Source organism: Lepidothrix coronata, unplaced genomic scaffold, assembly GCF_001604755.1.
Source record: "Lepidothrix coronata isolate B3197 unplaced genomic scaffold, Lepidothrix_coronata-1.0 Scaffold369, whole genome shotgun sequence".
In the NCBI taxonomy this organism is placed as follows: Eukaryota; Metazoa; Chordata; class Aves; order Passeriformes; family Pipridae; genus Lepidothrix; species Lepidothrix coronata.
Genome location: NW_016690549.1, coordinates 237,854 through 255,521, shown reverse-complemented (window position 1 = coordinate 255,521; position 17,668 = coordinate 237,854). Strand labels below are relative to the sequence as shown.

The 17,668-nt window shown below is 53.3% G+C and overlaps 1 protein-coding gene across 1 annotated transcript in view; it reads right to left on the bottom strand.

The window, feature by feature from the left end:
* DAGLA (diacylglycerol lipase alpha) overlaps positions 1–16,465 on the bottom strand; it is a 53,951-nt gene extending 37,486 nt beyond the window's left edge. Inside the window, exons 1-2 of the mRNA XM_017838934.1 lie at positions 16,370–16,465; positions 1,718–1,883 (exon numbers count right to left, since the gene is read on the bottom strand). The gene's annotated coding sequence lies outside the window, so the exon portion shown is untranslated. The remainder of the gene's footprint in view (positions 1–1,717; positions 1,884–16,369) is intronic.
* Positions 16,466–17,668: the final 1,203 nt, after the last annotated feature.

The following is a 17,668-nucleotide window of genomic DNA, read 5'->3' as shown; positions in this document are numbered from 1 at the left end:
TCCATTGCCTAATGCCCATCCCTCCCTCTATTCCCTAATCCTCATCCCCTTCTCCATTCCCTAATCCCCATCCCCTTCTCCATTCCCTAATCCTCATCCCCTTCTCCATTGCCTAATGCCCATCCCTCCCTCTATTCCCTAATCCTCATCCCCTTCTCCATTCCCTAATCCCCATCCCCTTCTCCATTCCCTAATGCCCATCCCTCCCCGTATTCCCTAACCCCCGTCCCTCTCTCCAAGCCCTAATCCCCGTCCCACCTTCCACTTGTCCCCTTCCTGTGCTTCCAGGGATCATCACACTTTGGCTGTGCTCCAAGCTTTCCCAGCTGACCCATCCCCATTCCAAATCCCAGCTCTGCTCCTCTTCCAATCCCATTTTTTCCCAGGCAATTCCATACCCTGCTCCCAGAGTGCTCCATCCATGCCCTGCAGTGCCCAGGCTGCTCCAAAGCTGTACTTCCAAAGGAGTAATAACTGCTCCTGGAATTGCAGAAGGGATGGGAAGGGAGCTCATGGATGATCCAGTTCCACCTCTCTGCCATGGACAGGGACACATTCCACCAGCCCAGGTTGCTCAGGATGACATTTGAACTGATTTGAACATTCCAAGTACCACAAATGTTGGGACTGGGACAGACCATGGCACCAATTCCCACCTTGTCCCACTAAATCCAACCCGGTCAGCGGGTGTGGTCACCCCACACACACTTTTCAGAACCTCCCAAATCCAGAGTCTCCCGCCCTTTGCCGACACACACAGCCCCTGGACCGGACCTTCCAACCTGGGAACCTCCCCAGATCCCAGGAGATTCCACAGCTCCACACTTCCAGCCCTTGGAAACGCTCCACTCCCCAGACAAAGCAAAGGTGAAATTCCAACACCACTTGGATTCACAATTCCTTAGCACTGAACAATCAGCACATTCCAGCTCTACCTTCAAACTGCCCCTCTGGAGACTCCTTCCTGGATATCCGCTGGGATATCTTGGATATTGCAAACCTGGATACACTTCCAGCATCTCCCTCCCTGCCTCTGGACAGCACCTCCCAGCCCAGCTCAGACCCCATTCCCATCATCCCTCGGCTGCATCCTGCCTTCCATAACTCTCCAGCTGTGCTCTCCCAGCTTCCACCACCCTCTCCCAGCTGGAAAACCGGGATACCCACGACGGCAACGACATCCAATGGGAATTCCTCATCCACAGCAACGGCTGGGGCCGGAGCGGAGCAGCCTGTCACTCACTGGGACACTCCCTGTGGGAATGTCACTGCACTTTGGAGTGACACCACAAAGCTCCCAGGGCACTGCAGGAACGTTCCCAATTGATCCCCAAAGACTCCCAGATTTAAACCCCGAGGTTTGGGGCCTTTGGAAAGGAGGGAGATGAGGGAAGGCCTGAGACCAAAACCCTCCCAGAAAAGCTCTCGGTGGGAGGAATCTCCGGCTTCAGCCCAGCCTCGCCGATCCCGGGAATGACATGATGGGATGCTGGAGCTGCGATGGAGCAGAGGAATCGGGAGGGGAGCGGAAGGTCAGAGTGCAAACAGCCCCGAGCAAAATCCCCACCTTGCTCCTAAAACTGCTGGAGAGAGCAATTCCCGGGATCTCGAATCCCAGCACAAGCAGCCCCCCAGCTCCCAGCACTGAAATCAGGGAAGCACATGCCCCGGGAACCCCCTCGGAGCAGGGAACGATCTATGGAAGCAGAAATCTTACATGGCATGTGGTCCAGCCGCTGAGCATCCTCCTCTCCCGGCAGGGCTTCCCAGGAAAAGTGCAATTCCACGGAGACGGGCATCACAAGCTCAGGAAGGAACAGCCAACTCTTCGTGCAGCCATGGAAAATCCCACTCGGCAAAGGGAAGGACGGCGTGGGAATCGCCTGCCGACAGAGCCGGGCATCATCCTCGGAGCAACTCCCTCATTTATTCCCGGGAATGCCGAGAGCCAGGGGTCGTGACTCCCCCCCAGTTCCACACCCCCGGCACCCTCTGGAAGGAAGTGACATCATCCCTATTCTGAGGAGATTGTGTGTGGATTGTGGGAAGGAGGGTCGGGAGCGATGCTGTCAGGGATGCGGAGACGGGAGAGCAGGAAAACCCTCCCGAGCTCCAGCGGCACCAACCTCCTCCCTCTTCCCGCTGAGAAGCCGGGAATGCTGCCGGGAGCTCCGGGATGGCATCGGGCCTCGCTGGGAAAGGCCATGGAGGCTCCAGTGAAAGGCCAGGGGGAGGGGACTTGGATGGGACACAAAGGGACACACAGAGGGGCCACCCGGGCACAGAAAGGAGACTGTTCCAGAGGAGCCTTCCCGGCCTTTCCAGCCGTTAATTCCTTGTGACACGCTCCGGGCTCCGACAGGATGTGGGGGAAGGGGAGAACTGCCTGCCCGGAGGGAAAGGCTCGGGGAAAAGAGCAGGGGAGAAAAAGGCTCCAGCGAGACAACATTCCAGATCTGCCTAATCCCCCATCCCACCTGAAAGGAGCTCCGGGAGAAGGCGCACAGGGAAGAGCCGATGGAAAAGGGCCGTGCCTGGATCCTGCACGGCAGGAGCCCACCCACGGCACGGCAGCACCCCCGGAGTCACCCACTCCCACCACCCAAATCCAGGAGCAGGATTTGCTGGAAGCTCCCAGATCACCCACATTCCCGAGGCACAGCAGCACCCACACAGCCCAGTGCTCCCACTCCTGCAGATCCCATCCCTGCATCCACAACTCCCTGCAAATCCCCATTCCTGCATCCACAACTCCCTGCAAATCCCCATCCCTGCATCCACAGGGTCACAACTCCCAGCAAATCCCCATCCCTGCATCCACAACTCCCTGCAAATCCCCATCCCTGCATCCAGAGGGTCACAGCTCCTGCAAATCCCCATCCCTGCACCCACAAAGCCACAAACCCTGGCAAATCCCCATCTCTGGATCCACAGGGTCACAACCCTCTCCAAATCCCCATCCCTGCATCCACAGATCCACAACTCCCTGCAAATCCCCATCCCTGCTTCCATATTCTCAGCATTCCCACCCTGATGGATTCCCAACCTCCTGCAGTCCAGAGCAAAAGCTGGGAGGCCCAAGCCACAATGAAATGGGATCTGCCAGGAGTTTTTCCCCCTTCTGACGGATCCCTGGGAACGTCTGCATGGAGCAAGCCCTGCTATCCCAATATTCATTCCCTGCCTTTCCCCTCCGGCACCTTCCCACGATCCAGGTACAACAGAGCAATCCCACCTCACCCCTGCCAGCTCCCTCTCCCCAAATTCCAGAGCTCAAAGAGACTCCCTCAAAACAAGCCACACGTTCATCTCCACTGCTCGGGGCTACAGAATTCCCCAAAATCCGGGATTTCCAGGCCTCGGGGGACGGTTGCAGGTGCCGCTCCGGGACAAAGCCCTTTGCTGTTCCCCAGGAGGCTCCCGGGATCCCTTTCCCTGGCTGAAATGCCACGTCCTTCCTTCCCACATGGAATACAGGCTGGATCATCCCCCCACAGCCCACAGAACCCTCCTGTTCCCACAGGACACCGACCGGACTTGCCGGAAATCATCAATTCCGCCCTGGATCCGACTCCATCGGGCCCCTTCCAGCTGTTCTGAAGGGCTTTAAATGAAGCCCTTTCTATTCCCGAGTTGATTCCACACAATCTGGGAATTGTTCTCGCCTCGCAGGGAGAAGGGGGGATGTGGTGACATCCCTACAGAGTGTCCCGAAGCCGGCCTGAGGAATTTGCTGGGATGGCTCAGCCTGGAGAAGGCTCCAGGGAAAAAAGGGGCCTAAAGGGGCTCCAAGAGAGCTGGAGAGGGACTTTGGAAAAGGGCCTGGAGTGACAAGACATGGAGGAACGGCTTCCCACTGCCAGAGGGTGGGTTAAATGGGATATTGGGAAGAAATCCTTCCCTGTGAGAATGGGGAGGCACTGGAATGGATTTCCCAGGGAAATCGTGGCTGCCCCATCCCTGGAAGTGTTCAAATCCAGGCTGGAGCAACCTGGGATAGTGGAAGGTGTTGGGGCTGGAACTGGATGAGCTTTAAGGTCCCTTCCCACCCAAACCATTCCAGGATTCCATCAAAATCAGGCTGGGGGGACAAATTCCACGGCACCAAAGGAAGACGAGCCCTTTCCCTTCCGGACATACCCGCTGGAAGCAGAGCCCGCAGGAACTGCAGGGAAAGCTCCTTCCCAAGGGGAAGCAGCTGCTGGAAGGCTGCGAGGAGAGTTGTGCCCTCACTGAGATTTAGGGATCAGACCCCAACGTAAGGAATATTCCACGGACTAATGCAACATTGAAGAGCCCTGTTTGTAAGCAAATCCCATCACGGAACAAAAATCAATGGGGATTTTAACTTAGGGAATATCTTTAAGATCCTCCTCGATGATCTCCCGTTTTCCAAGGAGAAGGGAACGAAACGAGTCCGTGGCAGAGCCGGGGCTTGGGGCTTCCAGGAGCCTCCCAGGGCTTGGCACAGTTTGGCTGCGGCTCCCTCGGGATGAGGCGGCTCCGTCCCCTCCCCAAAGTCACCGGGACACACGTCATGGGATCAGGCTGGAGCTGGACCTGCCCACTGACACAAATTCCCAAAATACACCTCGGAGCAGGAACTGCCCTTCAAAGCCCAGGGAACGAGGACTCACCTGCTCATCCCACGGGTTTAACCCCCAGATCCTGGGGTAAATCCGCCCCTGGAATTGCAGCGGGGATGGACACAAGGTTGGTGCAACCAGGACAGAGCCCTGCTAATCCCTAACGTTCCTTCCATCCCAGCTAATCCCTAATATTCCTTCCCAAAGCCCCTCTGGAGCATAACCACACCCAGGAGCACGTTCTCCTTGCTTCCATCCATCCCCTTTTCCCACCATTCCCCCAATTCCTGCCTCGGGTGGAAGCAGGTCTCCTGAATCCCACACGTCCTTCAAAATGGACATTTCCCACCTGTTACCCTGGGAATGGTTTAACAAGGAAAAATGATTTAACCAGAAAAATCCCTCTTTCTCCTTGGCAGGCACCTGCTCACAGTGGTGGAGTCGCCAGGAGAACCAGGATTACCTTGGAAATCCTAATGGATGGAAAAGTCCCGAAAGTGCCACTCACAGCACTTGTTCCCAGGTAAAAAGCAGGATAAGGGATTCCCCAAATTAAGGAGAAACAAAAAAGAAATCCTCTCCTTTGGAATACGTCTCCTCTAAAAAACCAGGACCAATCCAGAGCCTGTTCCCAGGAACTGCATCCCACAAACCAGTGATCCCAAGGGTTCTCCCCACTGGATATCCAGTGACACCCCACAGGCCAGGATTTTTCCAGATCCCAGAACCATAAAGGCCGGAAAAGCCCTCCAGGACCGAGTCCAACCATTCCCCAGCACTTCCAAGCCCACCACTAATCCATGTCCCCAAGTGCCACTTCCACAGGGATTTTAAATCCCTCCAGGAATGAGGACTCCACCGCTGGAGTGTTCCAATGCTTTACAACCCTTTCCAGGAAGGAATTTTCCCTAATATCCAATTTAAACCTCCCCTGGAGTGTGTTGAGGCCTTTCACTCTCATCCTCTCCCTTGTTCCCCAGGAGCAGAGCCCGATCCCGCCAGGATCCAACATCCAGGCAGGGATTTGTGGAGAGCAAAAAGCTCCCCCTGATCCTCCTTTTTTCCAGGCTGAGCCCTCCCAGCTCCCTCAGCCGCTCCCAGTGCTCCAAACCCTTCCCTGGATATCTCCATGTCTTCCTTGTACCAAAGATCCAACAAGGTTTATTAATTCCAGACCTTCCCAACCATCCAAAGAAGAAGAGGTTTTTAGGGATAACTCCTTAAGACAGGGAGACATTCCAACTGTCCAAATTAAACACTTGGAGAGGGATGAAAAATCCTCCCCCCACAGCTCCAAGATTCCCAACGTTTTTCTCCCTGACCTCAGCCAGAGCACAATTTACCTCCAGAGCTCCACGCTCGTCACCCTACGGAAAACCCGAAGCCCTCGGGAATGACAAGTCAAGGAACGCCACCAGCCCATTCTCGGGAATCTGGGAGCGGAGAAGGAGCCCAATCCAAGGCTGCTGAGAACTCAGGGAGTTAAACCCCTCCCCCAGTGCCTGTGCCGGTGCCGCAGCCACCCACATTCCCTGCCGGCAGAGCCCACGGAGCAGCTTCCCGACGGCTCCCGAGCTCCGGCAAAAATAACGGCCAAGTTGCCGGGGGGGGAAAAAAAAAGAGGGATGAAATCCAAATTAATTTGGGGGTTGAAAGAGAACCTGATGTTCCAGAGGGGGGATCAAATCCACTCCCGGTTAACAGCCGGCAGGGAAAGCTCGGCTGGAGTGGGAATGGGATGCCGGGATGAGGTGATGGATACCGGAAGCACCTCACTGTTGTAAGTGATGGGCAGCTGAGCATCCCAAACCTGCTTCCTGGATGGAATTACCGGGAAGGAAAACTCCTTGGTTTCCTTAATTTCCGGTTGTTCACCACACAGCCAGTGGTTTTTCCATAGGAAAAATTCCAAGGGGTGGGCAAAGCCAGCGAGGGCAGATCCAAGCGGGAAGCGGTGCTCACACGCAGACCGCTTCAGACGGAGCCTCATTCCCTTAGGAAAAGCTACTTTTCCCTACAATCCCGACAGCTTTCCACCCTGGAATTCTTACCAGCTCAAAAAAAAAAGGCAGGAAAAAAAAACCCCGGAGGATATTTCCCGGTGCACTGTTTGATTTGGGGGCGTCTCCCTGCTCCGGCTCGTCCGGAAGAAACGCCTTTGGGAAGAGAGAGGACGAGCCGCGCCATTCCAAAAGAATTCCCACTAGGAATCGCCTCTCTGTCCTACTGCAGGCGGCTCCTTGGCTCCCTGGTTTACAGCAGCGGGCAAACAGTTTTCCCAATAACTTGACTCATTGCTTCAGGAATTCCCTGGGGATGAGTCACATCCCGGGAAAGCCCCCGGGACCCACCGCTGCCAACACGGGGAGAGTGAAGGAAGTGGGAGAGCAGGGAAATCCCTGCCAAACTGCGGGAAAACTGGGCGGTCAGCAGCGTTCCCTGGCGCTCCTTCCCGGCTCCCCTCCCCAAGGATGTGCCGGAGAGGAGCGGAGCGGCCGGGAGAGCGCCGGAGAGGCGGCTCCGCGGGGACGGGAATCGCTCCGGAGAGGTTCCCCCCGACGGAACGCTCTGCTCGCATCCCGGGAATTACGAGCGGTGCCCGTTTCCCTCCCTCCTGAAGGAGGAGGGAATTCCAGGGCCTTCCACAGGGCCCCTCAGCTCCGCTCCCTGCTCACCGGCATTCCCAGACTGTGCTTTTCCCGCTTCGTGACCCTCGACTTATCCCATGACACCAACCCGTAACTCATCCCGCTTTCCTCTTCCCACATTCCATGACCAAGCTGTACGTCCAGCTGCCAGTCAAAAACGCTGGGAATCGGGGCTATCCAGGCAGTTTTTTGGGATCTGTTCCTGATATGCTTTATCCTCAATAAACGCGGATCCCAAACCTGTGACAATTCCAGGCTCAACAATGTTGGGAATTGGCTTCAAACAGCCCAAACCTGACCTGGGCACCACCTATTCCCGTTTTCCCGGTGCTGCCTGGTTATTCCAGGAATTTCCATCAGTCGTTGTTTCCTTTGGCCAAGGCCGTGCCTGTATCCCACATTCCCAGAAATCAGCCTGGGGAAGATCAGGTCATGTCTGTCCCCAAAGGCCACGGATACCCTGTCGTATCCCAAAATCCCTCGGGATGAGCCGTGGATTTAGGAGCTCTCCCCAGGCTATTGTGGATGACCCAACAGAGCTCTCCCTGTTTTTCCACGTCATCCCTCACTAAGGGATTGCTGCTGACAATTCCCAAACATCCCCCTTTGCCCAAGGTTCTCCCATGGCACCTCTATTCCCACAAACAGCCCCACGGATCCAGTCAAACCATTCCCAAGGATTTTTCAGCAGGTCACTCCAAACCCATCAACTCCTACAAGTTCCTGCCTCTTACCAGTCCCAAACAATCCATTTCTTTTCCCAAATTCCAAAAAAAATTCCCAGCAGAAGACAACACCAGGCTATCTGAGGAGCTCATCCTGCGGCAGTTAAAGAGGGAATATTCCCAAATGCTGTGAATTCCCTGGAAATGCCACGTCTGTGTTTCACAGCCTTTTCCCATTGCTCCCCAAACCTTCCCAAATTCCCACTTTCCAACACCTTCTTCCTCCTCCCAAGAGCACCAACCTGGAACCTCATCCAGCAAAACCTATTCCCTGTCCAAAACTCCGCAGTTTTTCGAGCCTTCCTGGAAAAATCGGGATATCCCAGAATTATTCCTGCAAACCCATTTGATGGAACAGAACCTGAAGGAATATTTCTGGAATCCCAGCCCTTCCCACTGACACAGGGTGGGATATTGGGAAGGAATCCTTCCCTGGGAGGGTGGGGAGGCCCTGGTACAGGTTTCCCAGGGAAGCTGTGGCTGCCTCATCCCTGGAAGTGTCCAAGGCCAGGCTGGATGGAGCCTGGAGCCACTTGGGATAACGAAAAGTGTCTCAGCCCTTGGGATATTGCCATTCCATGAGGGAAAACAGCCAAGCAGACAGACCTGGAAAAGTCAGCTACAGCATCCAGCTTGGAATTGTCCAGCACCTGAGGAACCCAAGCACTCCTTAGGCTGGAAAACATGAACATCCACAGGTTTCTCCCTCCCTCCAAAGTATTCCTCGATCCCAGCTGGGATCAGTGTCCGGCAGAGCTCCAACCACCCCAACAGGCCCAAAGGATCCCTCTGGAACACGGGAATAAGGACATGGAATGACACTACAAACCCTTCACCCTCAGTTCAAGGATTTCCTGGCGCTGCTGGAATTTTTCCAAGGTGTTCCAGCCTGAAGGAAAGCTGGAAACGGGAAAATCCTCTGTTCCCACCAGGAAAACAGCAGGGAGACAACCCAGGCTCTGGAGTTCTTGGGACAAAAGCTCACCTGCACAAGAGCACCAAATCCAGCAATTCCCAACCCTGCCACGGGACTTCACATTGTCAGGACGGGAGCCAAAGAATCCAGAGGTGAAACATCCAAGGGAAAACAAGGAGGGAAGATGTTGGAGCCACCGGAAAAGGATCCTGCCTCTTTAACACTCCTCCCTAAGTTGTTCCTGGCATCGCGTTCCCGCTCCAGGCTGCCAGCAAGGACATGGAATGACCTCTGCATTCGTGTCCGGAGAACACGGATCCAGCACCACACAACCCACTCAGTTTTCCTTCCTGCAACCTCCCAACACACCCATTCTTAGGGAATTTCTGAGCCACAATCCCACGATTTTTCACAGGAGCTCGGGAACCCTCAGAATTCCAGGGTGGGCTTTTCCCCCTCTCCACGAGGAAGATGAAATCATGTTCCCGAAATAGTTCCAAGGAAAAGGCTCCAAGGAAGGCAGAGCTGCTCCTTCACCGGAGCACGGGAACCTTCCTGCACTCCCAGTTAGTTAATTCCAACTGGAAGCAGTTCATTCCAGTTCCATCCTAAACACTGGGAACAAGGAAAAATCGGAGGACTTCAATCCCAAGAGCCATAATTGACAACAGCCACGGATTAATGGGAAATCCAATATGGGGGGATTAAAAAAGGCACCAAATCCCCTCGGAACAAAATCTGGGATTCCTTCAGGCAGGAATCCCAGATCCCAAAGTTCCAAGGAAATAAGGGATTATAACCCACGGGAAGAGTCCTGGATGCGCCGGACACGGCGCAGTGGCACAAGTGGCTTCCTTGGGAAGCTCCCAAAGGGAAACAATTCCACAAATGCCTGAGGCAGGATCCCAACACCCCCATCCAGGCCCCATCCCACAGCAGGTGACTGTTCTCCATGGAATTTCCCTGGGAACGAGACGCTTCCTGTCAAAAACCTCATGGATGGAGCCCTTTTCTTTTGGCCGCTTCCATTTTCCAACTTAACTTTGGGACTGAAATTCCCTGTAATTCCCAGAATGCAGCTGTTTTCCTGAATTTCTCCCCACCCACCTTTCTGAACACAGGTGGGAAAAGCGGATTCAGAGATAATTAAGCCTGGAGAACTCATTCCAAAGGGATTCCAAAGCCTGCTCTGGGAGCACCTGGAATCCAGAGTGGTCTTTTTCCTGCCCTTATCCCAGAAAAAAGGGGTGTTGTTTTTTTTTGCCAAGTCAGCAAAAGGACCACAGGGTGGATTCAGACAGCTTCTGATCCAACTTGGAATTAACTCTGTGGCCATGAAGCATCCTTGAGGATTGGAAAAAACTGGGAAAACTCCCAGTCAGGAGCCAAAAGGGAGAGAAGGAATCAGAGTTTCCCACTCCAGGCAGGAATTAAATCCATTTCCCACCTTTCCTGACAAATCTCCTTGTAAATGAGGCCTCAAGCCCCTTGCAAGGATCTGTTCCCATAGGAACATAAGAACTTCCAAGCTCATCTCCTTTTCCAAGAGCAGGAATGTCTCATGAAGCAGCAGGAACACCATAAAAATTAGGGAGAAAGGGAAAAATAACCCTTTCCTCATTTTTCCCACAGAAAGGAGCAGCAGCCTCAGCGCTGAGGGCCACCAAGTGTCGGATAATCCCGAATTCCTCCCTTTTCCTCTCTCCTGATTGGCATCTGTCACTTTCTCCCTTGAAAAAAATCCCAAGTTTAAACAGAAACTCCAGTGGAAACGCAAATTCCCGGGGAACTCCTGCGGAGGGGCAGCAGGAGCTGAGCGAACAGGATAGAGGCCTAAAATCCAGGGAAACAAGTGGTCTGGGAGCAGGATCTCCCGCTTCTCCAGGCTCGGACAACCAGGAATTCCAGTATCCCACCCTCTGGAATGACACCTTGTCCAAGGTGAGAGGTTTGCAGGGCCGGATGCAGAGGGAGAAGATCCACCTGCGGCTCCTCCCATCCCTATAAAATCTCCAAGCCCTGCCACGCTGGAACGGGGAAAGTTCTCCAGAGGGAAGGAAAAAAAGGGGATTAATTTCCCAAAATAAAACTTCCCGAAACATTAAAGGAAACCTAGAAGCCCAACTCACTGTTTTTTTTGGGAATGCTGAGCCCTCGTGCTCCGGAGGCTCCGGGGCCGTGTTTTCCCATGGCCAGGAGGGAGTGTTTTGGCCCAATCCCAGGGAGCTCACGGGCCACCGGTTTGCGGAACAAATCCCTGTTAACCCCGGGATTTTCGTGCCACACATCGGCTCGCTCCGAGCCAAAAGGTTCCCGGGTGCTCCGACCGCTCCCTTCCCTGCTTTTCCTGCTCCAAAGGGCGGCGCTTCCCAGCTCCAGGGACAAGAAAGGGGAAGAAAAAGGGAACCTCCCAAAGCCTCCCTGGAATGAGACGCTTCGTTCCACCCAGTGCAGTGGGAAGGGGGCCCCGCTCTCCCCAGTCCACCCCCGTCCAGGTCCTGCTCTTTGGTGATCAGTGAAGAGTTAACGAGGAAAGGAAGCAGCTGGAAAACCAGTTTTCCATCGGATAAATACAAGGGCAGCCGGGGACAAAAAGGGCAACCGGAGTCAGATTTCCAGGATCCTGGTGGATCCCGTCCAACCAGGACGTCCCAGGACTGACCTGTCCCTCGGCACACAGTTCAGGAGGATAAGGAGCTCAGGTGGATGGAAGTACAGCCCGGGATGCTCCTGCTGGATACATTTCCACATTCCCTTGGGCAACTCCGCCTTTCCCTCGGCCTGTCCAGGGACTCACCTCCGAGGAGGCTCCGGAGCCCCTCCCACCCCCGGCTGCCACGTCGGATCAGATCAGTGGGAGCCTTTGGATGAGCACCCAGTGAACAAACAGCCGGATTCCGGATTCCCTTCCGCTCCCCTGGGCCAGGAGGGTTTGGGAGCGGCCGGAGCCGCTCGGATCCGCCCCGGATCAGTTCCGCTGCCTGAACCCCCGCCATTCCCGAAATTCACAACTGAGAGTCCTCCTCGGGCCAAAATCCCCCTCCCTGTCCCTGAGTCCGGACACTCTCTCCATCCATTACTCCCCTGGGAGCTCCTACTGTCTTGGGGTATCCATCCCAACTCATCCAGCCCCTCTGGAACAGCCCAAACGCTCCGGAGAACAAGGATGAGCAGCTCCCGGATATGGAGGAGAGCGGGAATTCCTCTGCTCTCCACCATTCCCAGGAGAAGGAAAACGACCATTCCATGGTGGGATCATCCCCTCCAGGAGCAAAATAAGCCTTGTGTGTCCCAAGGAATAAAGGTGGGATGGGATGGGATAATCCCTGGAGTTCCAACCAGGAATGGTTGCAAATCAGAGTCTCAAACCATTCCAGGGAACAAACATCCAAGGAGCCTGGAAATCCCTGGACACAAACCACGGGCTTCTTTATGCCATGAAGGACACGGGAAGAGCTGAAACCAAACCCCTCAGGAGCACCTTCTGCACACAGGGAATCATGGAATGGTTAAGGCTGGAAAAGACCTTCAGGATCATCAAATCCAACCGTCCAAGGCCACCACTAATCCACATCCCAGTGCCACATCCACAGGGATTTTAAATCCCTCCAGGGATGGGGCCTGTTTCGATGCCCAGCCACCTTTTCCATGAAGGAATTTTCCCTGATATCCAATTGAAACCTCCCCTGCTGCAACTTGAGGCCGTTCCCTCTTCTCCTGTCACCTATTCCCTGGAAGAAGGGCCTGATCCCACCTTGCTCCAACATCCAGGCAGGGATTTGTAGGGAACGAGAAGCTCCCCCTGATCCCCCTTTTTTCCAGGATAAAACACAACCTGCACGTTAATAACAGAGACACTTCCAAGGTCGGCACATTCCCATTTCCCCCCCCCCAAATTCCTGCTCCCTGTCCCGCAGGGGATGTTCAGGAGCTCTGTCAGAATTCCCAGGAGGCTCCACAGTTACTCAGCCGCCCCTTCCCCGAGGAATGAGCCTTTTCTGCAGCTTCCCACGTGATTCCCGCCTCCGGAGCCGCCTCCGCTCGCTCCTCCGCCCTCATCCAAGAGGAACAGTCGGAGCGAGGCCTCCCAGAATCCATAAATTCTCTTTGCCACCACCAAAGCAAACTAAGGGTTCCAAAGCTCTTTATCCCACACTTGGAATAACCGAGGACAACGCTGGATTTGCGGGATGCCCCCATTCCCTACGGAGTTAAATTCCACGATGGCCCCACAGCTGTTCCCAGGGGTTCAAACGGGAGAGCTCACCATCCCTCTTTTCAACAAAATCCATAGGGATAAAGAGTCTTTTCCACAGGCAACACACTGATCCAGGAAGAGCCAGAAAAATTAGAGGGGAAAAAGGTTTTCCAGCCGTGGATTCCCCCGGGAACAAGTTTTACCACCACAGCTCCACAAAGACAGTTTGCCCCACGTTCCTCTCACACCACTGGATTTTAGGAAAGCTCCCATCTTTCCAGCTTTGGAATACGGATGGAATGGTTCAGGAAAAGCACCTCTCACTTCCCAGTGCTCCTTTTTCCACATGCTGGATTATTTTTGCCCCAAATTAAGCTCAGGAGGAAGACTCGGAGTGAAAGAAAATAGGGGAAAAATGAGAGGTGAGGGGAAGGGAACCTCTCCAAGAAATCCATCCTCATTCCCTGTTTTATCCAGGGAAGAAAACAAAGATCCACAGAGATCTTGAGAAACCACAAATTCCCGCTTCACTTTTTTTTGGTAAGGGTGGGACTTCTCCGACTTTCAGCGGAGCGAGCGGGAAGTTTTCCCGCTTCCTCTGGCAGGGCTCGTGCTTCCCTTCTCCGAGGAAAATCCGGTTCACCCCCAAGCGCTCCCGATTTATCGGATGTCACCGGCGGACGCTCCGGCGCCATGGAGATGGGGACAAACTGCTGGATCAGCAGGGATGGGAGCAGGGAAAACGGGAACGTGGCTCCGAAGGTTAAATGTGGCCGAGAGGTAAAGCAGGACTGGGGAGGTGGAAAGGCTGGGATAGCCTGGAATGGAGGGCAGAGAACCGGATCGGGAAAACTCCGCCGCTGCCGGAGGGTTTGGGGACAGAATTCTGGAGAGAACTTGGAATTGGGGTGAAAAACATACAAGGAATGCCCAGGGAACAGGTTGTCCAGGGAAGCTGTGGATCCCTGGAAGTGCTCCAGGCCAGGCTGGACGGGGCTTGGAGCCACCTGGATTAGTGGGAGGGGTTGGGGTGGGAATGGGATGGGCTTCGAGGGCCCCTCCAACCCAGACCATTCCAGGACTGTAAACATGGGATCCAGGAAGGCAGGATCTGCCACAAGGGCTGGATCCAGGACAGGGAGGGTGGGATCTGCCACGAGAAGGGCTGGATCCAGGACAAGGAGGGTGGGATCTGGCACTAGCAGGGTGGGATCCAGGTAAAAAAGGGAAGGATCCAGCAAAAAAAGGGGCCGGATCCACTTTTCTTTGGGACGTTCCCAGGCTGCTGCAAAGCCAGGAGCAGCATCCGACTTGTCCTGATTTCCCTGGGAGGTGAAAGAGTTCCTCTCCCACGGGAGCAAGCTGCCAATCTGCAGGATCACTGAGAAGATCCAGAGGGAAAAGCCAGGCCTCCAGAGGCTCCCTGTTGGGAGCTGAAACCCATATTCCAAAAATACATCCGGGTCGTGTCGACACCAGGCACAAATGACAGGGATTTGGGATGAAAAGACAAGCTGGGGCTCCATGGAATATTAAATTCCATCCCACTGTGGCAATTCCAGCTTCCAGCAGCCCCGGAGCAGCAGAACTGCTTCCAGTGGAGTTTTTCAGGGAAGAAAAGCCCCTTTCAGGGAATGAAAGGCTGAATTCCCCCCCAGTCTCCCCCTTCCCATTGTAGTGATTGCCCCAACTACTACAACGGGAATGTCCTGGATTCTCCTGCCTCTTCCCATTATCCAGGGCAGCTTTTTTTAAGGTGGCCTGATGGATTCACCATTTTATTCCTTGTTCTTCAGGAAATCAGGATTCTGTCCCGAATCCTGCCTGGATCTAAGCTCGGCATCACTCAGGTCCACGGGATAATCCTTCCTCTAAGCCAAGAAATCCCAAGGAAACATGTTCCAGAGGGAAAAAACCCACGGAAAACGCTCAGAGCACCTATTTAAGGTGGCATTCCCATATTTATGGATTATCCAGGAGTTGCTCTGGGACCTTTGCTGGGTGAAATGGAAAGCGCAAAACACCAGGAAACTTGGAATTTAAGACTCCAAACTGCTCCTTGTGTCCTGTTTTCAGGGAAAAAACCCTCATTAGGCTCCAAACCATCCCAAGGAACCCACTTGCTTTTAACTCCACACTAAGGGAATTAAAATATTCCATGCCCAGGAACCAAAAATCTCAGCTTGGAGAGAATGAAAAGCCGGGAATTTTCACGCAATTCCACAGATATCTGAAGTCAAGCTGAAGGAGATAAATGCCAGTGGATGGGGTGGGAGGAGGATTTCCAGGGATCTGCAGGAGCACAAGTCCAGCTAAGGAAGGATCTGAGCTAAAAAAGAGTCTGGAATTTCAAGGATTAGGAGCCCAGGGCAGAATTCCTGACAGGATTTTCTACTCCTGCTGCAAGGAAGAGGTAAATATTCCAAAGCTTTTTATTCTATCTTTTAGCTGGACATCTTTTCCAAGAAATCCCGGGCGAGGGATCCAGTGGAAGGAGGAAAGAAAGGGATAAAAAGGAGGAAGGAAAACCAGAAATCTCTGAGGAGAGAGTGATGTTTTTCCTAAAGGAATTCCATCCTTTATCCCAAATCCCCCAGGAGCTCCAGCAGCACTTTTTTACCCCACATTTTGCAGGGTGTGGAGCACTTCAGCTGCTCCCAGAATATCCATTATATCCTAATTTCCACATTAGCCTTCCTAAAATTCCTAAAATGATGTTTTGATTAATTAAATTAATTAATAATCCACTGTTTTACGGGAATTTTCAATCACTTAGAGGCACATTTTACAGGCATTTAACTCCATTAAAAAAAAAAAAAAAAACACCTTTTCCAGCTTCCAGCACCAAAAAAGAGCAGGATAAAAACCTCGGCATTGACTCCCTGTGCTCTCCAAACACCCAGAAATCCGATTTTAATCCAGCAGACTTTCCCATTTCTTATCAAAACCTGGAAAACCACCCCAGTTTCTTCCACCTTAAAAGTCCCGAGTTGCTGCACCTGGGAAATTCTCCAGCTTTTTCCCCTCCTCTGATTTCCCTTCCGAGATCCCCACAAGGACATCCCCAAATCCACAATCCCACGGATTTATCAGGGAAAAACCAGCTCAAAACCGGCCTGGAGGGAAGGGCTTGACTGACTCCAAACTATCCCAGCAGGAAGAAACATTCCAAGCTCTCCACAGACCCCACAAAAGCCCGTCTGTCCCACGGCACAAAGGGCGCTTTCATCCGCTCCCCTCTCCCTAAAAATTCCAGCCCTGCAGCTCCAGGAGGGGATTTCAATGGTCTCACTCACCCCATCTCCACTGCTGCATCTTTCTGGGGAATTTCCTCACATTCCGGGGCTGAATCCGGCTCGGGACGTTCCTCTGGGTCAGCTGGATCCCTGCTGGGAGCAGAGTTGGGAGCGAACATTATTTATTTGGGAAGGAAGGAACGGGAGGGGGAAGGACAAGCAGGTGCACATTCCCGAAATAAAGCTGCTCGTTCCAGTTTAATTCCCAAAAAAAGTCTTAATTCCCAAAAAAAAACCCTTCAGGCAAGACAGGGATGTTTGGGACACATCGGGATCGCTGCTGGTTTAATCCAAGGAAGTTTAATAAATAATTCCCAGCCCTGGGAAAGACTGGAATCTTTTCCAAGCCGTTTTCCACCCTCAAATTTTAACACTTTCCCCTCCTATATTTTTCCAGCTGCTGGAAAAACCCCCCCAACCCTCCAAAAATCAGGATTAAGGAGAGTTTTCTACGGCATGAAAGCTTGGAAAAGGGATTTAATCCTATTTTTGCAAAGCCATCCCTGATACTGCAGCTCAGAATTCCGAGTGCCCTCGTTTGGAGGAATTAAGTCCCAATTAATCCCACTTGGCTTTCCCCAACTTCCCTTATTTTTCAGGATATTTTTTGGCCTTGGAAGGAGGATTTTCCCCACTTCCCTCCCCCGGTTCCTCAGTTTTAGCCCCATTATTCCCCAGCTCTCTGGAAGAGGAACAGGGAAGTTTCTCTCCCTCACTGCCCCTTTGCCACAAACAACAGAACTCTGGGGAATTTTATCCCTTTTCCCGGGGTTCTGGTTGGATTTTGCAGGTCCCAGTGCCCCTTAAGCTGGAACTGGGATCAAACCCAGGTGGTTTGGGTCAGCACTAACAAAACCAGCACTTCCAACACGTATCCACCATCCTGCAGCCTGGAATTCTCACTCTCCAGCACGTTATGAAGCAAAACTTCGGAAACCGGATCCCAAATTTCTTATTTAAATCCTGACTTAAAAGGGAAGAATTCCCCTGCTCCTTTGTGGTTTTGGCTGGAGGAATTCCAGGTCGTTTGCATTATTTACAAATAATAAATAATATTTACCAGATGCTGTTCCGAGCTCTTGGCCCCTGTCTGCCATTCCAGACCCCCCTCAGCCATTCCCAATCCAAGCCCACCCAGTCCCAGGGCCCAGCTGGAATTCCATCCGAAGCTTTAAGACCCCCCCAAGGCACTTTCATGACCCCGAAAACCGACACCTGGGACACCAAATACCTTCACCTGGATCACGTTTCCCACCTGGAAAGCCTTTTCCAGTGGTGCCAATGTCAGCAACACCCAGG